Here is a 7345-nt window from a genome sequence, read left to right as displayed (position 1 = left end):
CAAATAAAACATCATTTTCAACTTTCAGATTGTGCATTTTTTTTTCAGTCAACACACCCAACAGATGTTTGTCAAATGAAAGAAGAAATGAATGTGCAGATGAATGAATGAATGATACCACACAGGAGACCCTGAAGTAGAATGACGTTTGAGAGGCCTTCAAGCTCAGGAATGAGGACCAAGGCCGCGGGTGTCATCTGAAAGGACAAGGCACCTTTCACACTGAATGGGTCACCATGGGCCTTGACAAATGACCACGCTGGGAAGAGCATCGCCCGGAAGTCAGGAGGCCCGGAGGCCTGTCCCGCTCCGCTGTTCACAAATCACCATCTCAGTCATTTATTTTTATTAAGTACTTGACACGTTTCAGGTGCTTTACTTGCATTTTTTGGTTGCTGTTTTGTTCTCAGCAAGAATCCTACAAAGTCACTATCATTAATAACCTCATTTCACAGGGAAGGAAACTGAGGTCTACACGGGATAAGCAAACTGGCCAAGGTGAGCCAGGTTTGAACCCAGAAGCCTCGTTCTTGGTACAAAGGTCACCGCCAGGCTGCAGTCAGTATCACCCTGAGAGCCCCCGGCCCAGCCCCTCACCTGGCGGAAGCTGTCTAGGGGAGCCCTGCACAAGTTCCTGTTTAAGAGCCCCCAGCGCTCTGCCGTGGCCGGGGTGGAGGACCACCGCCCTGGGCTCTCCACTCCCAGCGGAGGGCCGTTTCCAGGGAGGCTGCACGCCCAGAGGGCACGCGGGCCGTCTTGTTCTCTGCAGTGTCGGCGCCTGTCCGGCTACAGAGCATAACGAATGATCATCGAGTGAACAAGCGATTACAGGCTCCCTGACTGACGAATGCAGCGTACTTGCCACGCGTTCCTCCTCAGGGACAGGGGACACGAGCCGCTCCGTGTATTGCAAAAACTCCCCCAGCTTAGGCTAAACGCGGCTTGTCTGGGTTAAATAAGGTGTTTGCTTTTCTGATAGCCGCTGTTTTCTTACAGGCCCCTCTAATTCTTAACAAGAGGGAACGAAGCCAGACACCAACTTCCGTGTTTGTGGTTCTTTAAAAAAGTATAAATACCAGAGGAGCCAGAGGCAGCCACCCACCCCGAGGCACCGCGGGTGGGCGGGCGGGCGGGGTCACGGTCATGCCTCCCGGGTCTTCACAGCAGCAGCGAAGGTGGAGCACCAACAGGCCACTTGTTACCCACAGGCAGTGCAGACAGCACCCTGCCCTTTAACCTTCGAACTAGCTCCAGGGAAACAGGCTACCGTCAGGCTTTGTCCACAGAGGAAGCAGACCGCCTCTGGACGCCCAGACCCCGGCTGAAACCTCCTGTTCTACTGTCACCTCGAAGCTCAGTGCTTCAGAGAGCTCGCTCAGCAACACTCACAAGGGCGGCAAGCCTAAGTGCTGCCACCTCCGTGTGACGGGTGAGGAAGGCTGGTCTGCCTTCAGCTCGATTCGCCCACAGTCACAGGAATGCAGCATGGCCCTTCCGTAAGCAGGCTGTACGCCGCCGCCCGCCTGGCCTCTGGGGGGACCGGGTACAGACCCTGGGATCACCGTGGTTCCTGCAGTGTGGACCTGAATCCCGGGCCCGAGATTCCAAGGCAGCACAGAAATGAGTCAGGGGCCTGGCAGTGGTAATAACGTGGAAAATTAAGAATCACAACCATCAGTGAGCTAATTCTGCACCTTGCGTTACCGTGCTTTGTCCATGCCCGGGGTGTTTTCATGAACAATAAAGCACCGCGTTTGCTCTGGAAGTGAGTACAGCGCCCCCAACCAGGATACAAACCCTGCTGTTGCCAAGTGCTGCGTCACTGGCGGATCACCGCGGGGCCCTGCCTCGTAGTCTCAGCCCTTCACACGACGCCCCCAAGAGGCCGACCCGACCATCGCTCCTACTCTGTAGATGAGGACAGTGAGGGCCGACGTGTCAACGGAGCCCCCGAGGCGCCATCGCGAGGAGGAGGCTACAGACCCGGGCCTCTGACTCCAAAGCTCATGCACTTGCTCATGACATGGTATTTGTCTCCAAAAAAGAAAGACGTTAAACCACTGGGACTAGAGTAAATTCTCTGTAGTTTAGGGAGATTGAAGGAACCCCAAATCCCAGAAAAAGCAGTCAGCTAAGGTGCTCAGAAAGATTTCTGGCCGTGAAGGGATCCCCTAAGCACTGGGCCAGGCGTCCCGGTGACAAACGACGGTGACAAACAACGCGAGTGGAGACACAGGTCAGATCCAGCCACGTGGACCCTGAGGGAGCATCGCAGCTCTCCCCTGTCCTGGAAGTTTATCGCGTTAAGAATGTTTCTCCAGCTGCTGGAGTGCCCACTGACACTCCCTTGTCCGCGATTTAACCCTTGACTACATTTACCTTTTATCGTCACCATTTTCCACAGATGCCGCTCTGCCTCCTTGACCAGATGGCAGTAATGTGGCTTCATCCTTTGCAGCCCTTTCCAATCTAACGTGTGCTTACGGCGCACACACACGGGTGCCTACTGAGCACGCGGGAGGCCCTTGATGCAAGTTATGCGCTGATTTGTTAGACAGTACAGGCCAGGGATCAGCCAGCTTGGTCTGTCAAGGACCGGAGAGCAACCATTCCAGGCTTCGAGGCTGTCTGGTTCTGCCGCAGCCCCTGACGTCCGCTGCCGCAGGGTGAAGGCAGCCACCAACAACGCCACGGGTGTGGCTGTGCCCCAGTGAAACTTCATGGATGAAGCTGGCAGAGGGCCCTGGGCCCTGGGCCCTGGCCCAGCAGAGACCAGCTCTAACCGGCCGGCGAGACGAGTCTGGGAACGCCCTCAAGTCTCAGCGCCACGGCGGCAGGTCCTGTGCCGCCTCAGGCCTCCGGCCCCTTTCCAGGGTCCCGGCTCCTGACCAAGCTAAGTGTTCTTCCAAAGCCGCTCACCTTGGACTTTACACAGTATGTTCCTCTGCAGCTTCAGACATCAGTTTAGAAAGAGAAAAATCAATCACAAAGTGAAGATCGACCCAGTAGGGTGCAACAATAATAAATAATTAGAAAATTCTTCAACTGCCTTCCACCTGGGGAACCTGACACTTTTCCAGACTGCTTCTCACTGAGCCCCGTGGAAGTCATCATGGACAGTTTCACCGGGATTAAAAATCTGATCGCCCTGCAGGAGGTCGTCTGAAGGACAGCAGGGATAAATAGCCCTCCCTCCCGACAGCGCTCGCCTTCCTCTGAGAAGAGAGACACAGCCAGGGAAAGGAGGAAACCCTTTCTCTTTCCTGCTGAAAGCATTCAGCCCTCAGCTTTGAGATAGGGTCTAAAAGTCCTTAACCGGCTGCTGCCTTGACCTAATTTCAGTACACATTCAGCAGACTGTTCAGGACTGTTTCTGGGCTGCTCTGCGTGTTCGTAAAGATCGCAGCACCTGACGTGGCTGGAGGTGGTCGAACACGGCTCCACAAACCTGGAGCCGGGAGGCATCCTTCCAGCTGGCTCCCTCAGGACCCCACACGCCTACCTAACGTGAGAGGCAGCCCCAGATTCCAGCAGGCATTGCACTGACAATGCCTGCAGTCCTCCCGGCCCCAGGACAAGACTCCGCAAGGTGAATCGGCCACATTAATTAATAGCACCCTCCGTCCCAGGACACGGAGGTGCCTGTGTTCCCAGACACACGGCAGGCGGGCCCTGCAGTGTCCTCGTCCCTCCCGTGGGGCAGTCGGGAATCGGAGGCTTGTCTTCTGCCGCTGACACTCCCTCCCCCACCACCCCAGTCCCAGGCCCTCGCTGTCACCAGGGGCTGGGCTCATACACATCGCAGTCCGGTCTCTGTGTCTCCTGCCTGTTATCTCTTCGTTTGGAATCAAAGGCTCTTCCTCGTGTCGGAGCATGCTCTGGGCAGAACTGAAAAGGTGTTATTGTTGAGCATAAAAGGAAGAGATTTTATGGGATTTTATGGGCAGAGAGAGACAAAGAGCGATGAGGAGAGAGTGTCCAAGGATTGTCGCCACTGAGAAGAGCTCTGGCCTCCCCAGGCCCTCACCCAGCCAGGTGAGCAGAGGCATAGCCCAGAGCTGCGGGGCCCAGACTGAGGAATTCCTGCCCTTCCTCCAGGCCACATCCTGCTCTGCAAAGCCCTGCCCATCAGACCCTTCCCTCCCCACATCTGCCCCTTCCCATTCTGCTCAGAGTTTCTCTGATGATTGCTTCAAATCTTAACCCCTTTGCAAACCCATGTAACACTGGGCTGCATCTCCTACATTATTCCTTCCTCTGTTTGTGGACCTCCTGACAAACGTGTCTTAGCCCACATCCTCTATCAAGTAACAATATTGGGAATGCAGTGTTCACAGCAGCACAAGTTACAGCAGCCAAGACATGGAAGCAACCTAAACGTCCAAGGACAGATGACTGGATAAAGAAGAGGTGGGATGTGTGTGTGTATATATATATATATATATAGTGTGTGTGTATAAATATATACATTTTATATATATATATAAAATGCAATACTACTCAGCCATAAAAAGAATGAAATAATGTCATTTGCAGCCACATTGTTGGACCTGGAGATGGTCATACTGAGTCAAGTATGTCAGACAGAGAAAGACAAATATCATATAATATCACTTATATGTGGAATCTTAAAAAAACAATACAAGTGAACATATTTACAAACCCGAAATAGACTCATAGACATAGAAAACAAACTATGGCTACCAAAGTGGAAAGCCGAGGGGTGGGGGGATAAATTAGGAGTTTGGGGTTAACATATACACACTAGTATGTATAAAATAGATAAACAACAAGGACCTGCTGTACAGCACAGGGAACTATATTCAATGTCTTGTAATAACCTATAATGGAAAAGAAGCCAAAAAAGGATGTGTACGTGTATATGTATGTGTGTAACTGAATCACTCTCTGTGCACCTGAACCTAACACAACATAGTAAGTTAACGATACTTCAATAAATTACAAAATATATGTATAAAGAATGAACTGCCTTGAGATCTAACCTGTTCCTTGTCACTTAAGCAGAAATCTGTTGTGATGATTTGAACGTGGACGAGGTAATTAGTCAGTGGGCGTCTGTTGGAAATGATAAGGATGATGCTGGTAATTATAACAGTAACAGCCTTCTCACTTGCAGAACACTTTACATGCCGCAGAGCCTTCCCGGGTACATTCTCTTCTCACGTGAGCTCATGTACCCTACAAGAGGTGATATTATTATCCCCAAGTCGCAGGTGAGGTCACACAGATAAAAATAAGTTAAACTAGTTTTCCTTTCCAGGGAGCTGCCCTTTCTGCTGGGCTCTGCCGCTTAAAAAAGAAATGAAGCACGCAGAAAACTGATAACGCACAGCGGCAAGCCGTCCCCTCCCCCCGGGAGGCAGAGGGCACGAGCGCCTCGCCCATGTCACCCCTCGGCACAAAACTCTGAGGATGAAGGACAATTTATACAGGCAGCACAAACAAGGCATCAGAGGCTGCCTACGTCACTTTGGAGGCACAAACTCTTAGGGGCATCCTGGAAGCTCCTCTTTCCCCTCCATTTCAATATATCCTACTACTGGACAAATGCAAAATTTGGAAGGAATTTACACAGTAAAGAAATGAGTACTAATATAACTACTAGATATAAAATAGATAAACAACAAGTTTGTACTGCACAGCACAGGGGACTATGTTGAATATCTTGTAGTAGCTTATGGTGAAAAAGAATATGAAAATGAGTATGTGTATGTCCATGTATGACTGAAGCACTGTGCTGTGCACCAGAAATTGACTCAACATTGTAAACTGACTCTACTTCAACGAAAAAATATATATTTAAAAAAAAGAAAAGACTGCTAACAAAACAGACTGTGTAATTATGTTTCCAGACTTTTATGCCGTAAAAAAAGTCAGTTTATATTTGCACATCAACATCCATACATGGCCACAAAACAAAACATTTTTCAGTTATACCCCTATTTCCAAACAATGTGAACATCCTGTGTTCTTACAATTACCTTAAGTGGTGAATTTTATCTTAGTCATTGCAACAGTATAAAAATCCTGGACCCAGATTTTTTTTAATCATACTATAACTTTTAAATTCGAAGTGGTATACAACTTTATGCTACCAAGTGTTTGCATGTATTTTATTTCATAATGAGAACTATAAAATAATCATGAAACCGCGAAGTCCCCAATATTTGTTCAAGGTGTCATGATGCAGCTTCTGGAAACCCAGTGTAAGCATGACCGCACTGGGGAAGCCAGTGGTAGTTGGAGTTTAGTGGATTTTAAAGGCATTTGCCTATTTTAAATGGACTTTTACTAATACAGAGACTGCAACTTAGTATATTTGGATAAGTGATGATGGTGGCCTGATTTTACAAACACAGAGTCTTCAAGTGGAAATCAGGCAGAAGTCTGTCTTCATCCTAGAAGGTTAGCTCTTTAAGAATGGGGGTGGGGGGAGAATTTTAAGAGAACAAAGCTCTAGGGCCAGGACAGGAACAACATTGCAATGTTGAAGCTATTATGTATCTTCTTTTTCTGAGAGTGATGGCTAATCTTCAAGGGGTTTCCCAGTTTCTTTCTTGTTTTTCTTTGTAACAGGGAAAATTAAACAAACCTTTCCATTTTTTTCTACCTTCCTTAGAAGGTAAACTCCGAAAGATCAGGACTGGATATTGTGTGCCCTTTTACACCAACCTGGATCTCAGTAGTCTCTAAATCGTGAGCTTTAAAAAAAAAAAAAAAAAAAAAAAAAAAAAAAGCTGACATTTAATGTGTAAATTCAGCTAACTCGTGGTTGAGCTCAGCAGAATCAGCATTTACAAATCTCTGTTCAGCACAAGGCATCGGGCCAAGAACTAGGGAGACCACGAGGGTGTATTACGCTCTCTGAAATTATCAGAAGGTAGACTTTGCCCCTAGACTCCAAGACTCAAAGATAAATTCCTTTATAAAGGAAATGTTAAATCTCTATTGAAATATTTTTAACAAAAATGTACATCCAGTTATGCATATACCAGAGTGATAAACATTCACCTTTCTCCCAGGGTCTAACCAGCAAATCCCTCCTCGCAGGCTTTCCAAATGCCCAGTCTCATGAGGAAAGACTTTAAGAAGCTGTCAGGCTAACGGCAGTGGATACACATTTTGTAAACTTCTAATTCTCAATTTAAAGCTCAAGAACAATCACTGGCAACAATAATTACCCCTTGTTTTCCTGGAAGTGACAGGTGCATGTTATTTGTTTTCTAAAAAATGTCTGTCAAATGCCTGTCTGAATAACCAGTTTGTCCATCTTTCTTTCAAGTAAAAATAGTGTTCTGTGAAAATAGAAATAGAAACACTAATT

The sequence above is a fragment of the Camelus ferus genome, chromosome 34 (assembly GCF_009834535.1).
Source record: "Camelus ferus isolate YT-003-E chromosome 34, BCGSAC_Cfer_1.0, whole genome shotgun sequence".
In the NCBI taxonomy this organism is placed as follows: Eukaryota; Metazoa; Chordata; class Mammalia; order Artiodactyla; family Camelidae; genus Camelus; species Camelus ferus.
This window is presented reverse-complemented; position numbering follows the sequence as displayed.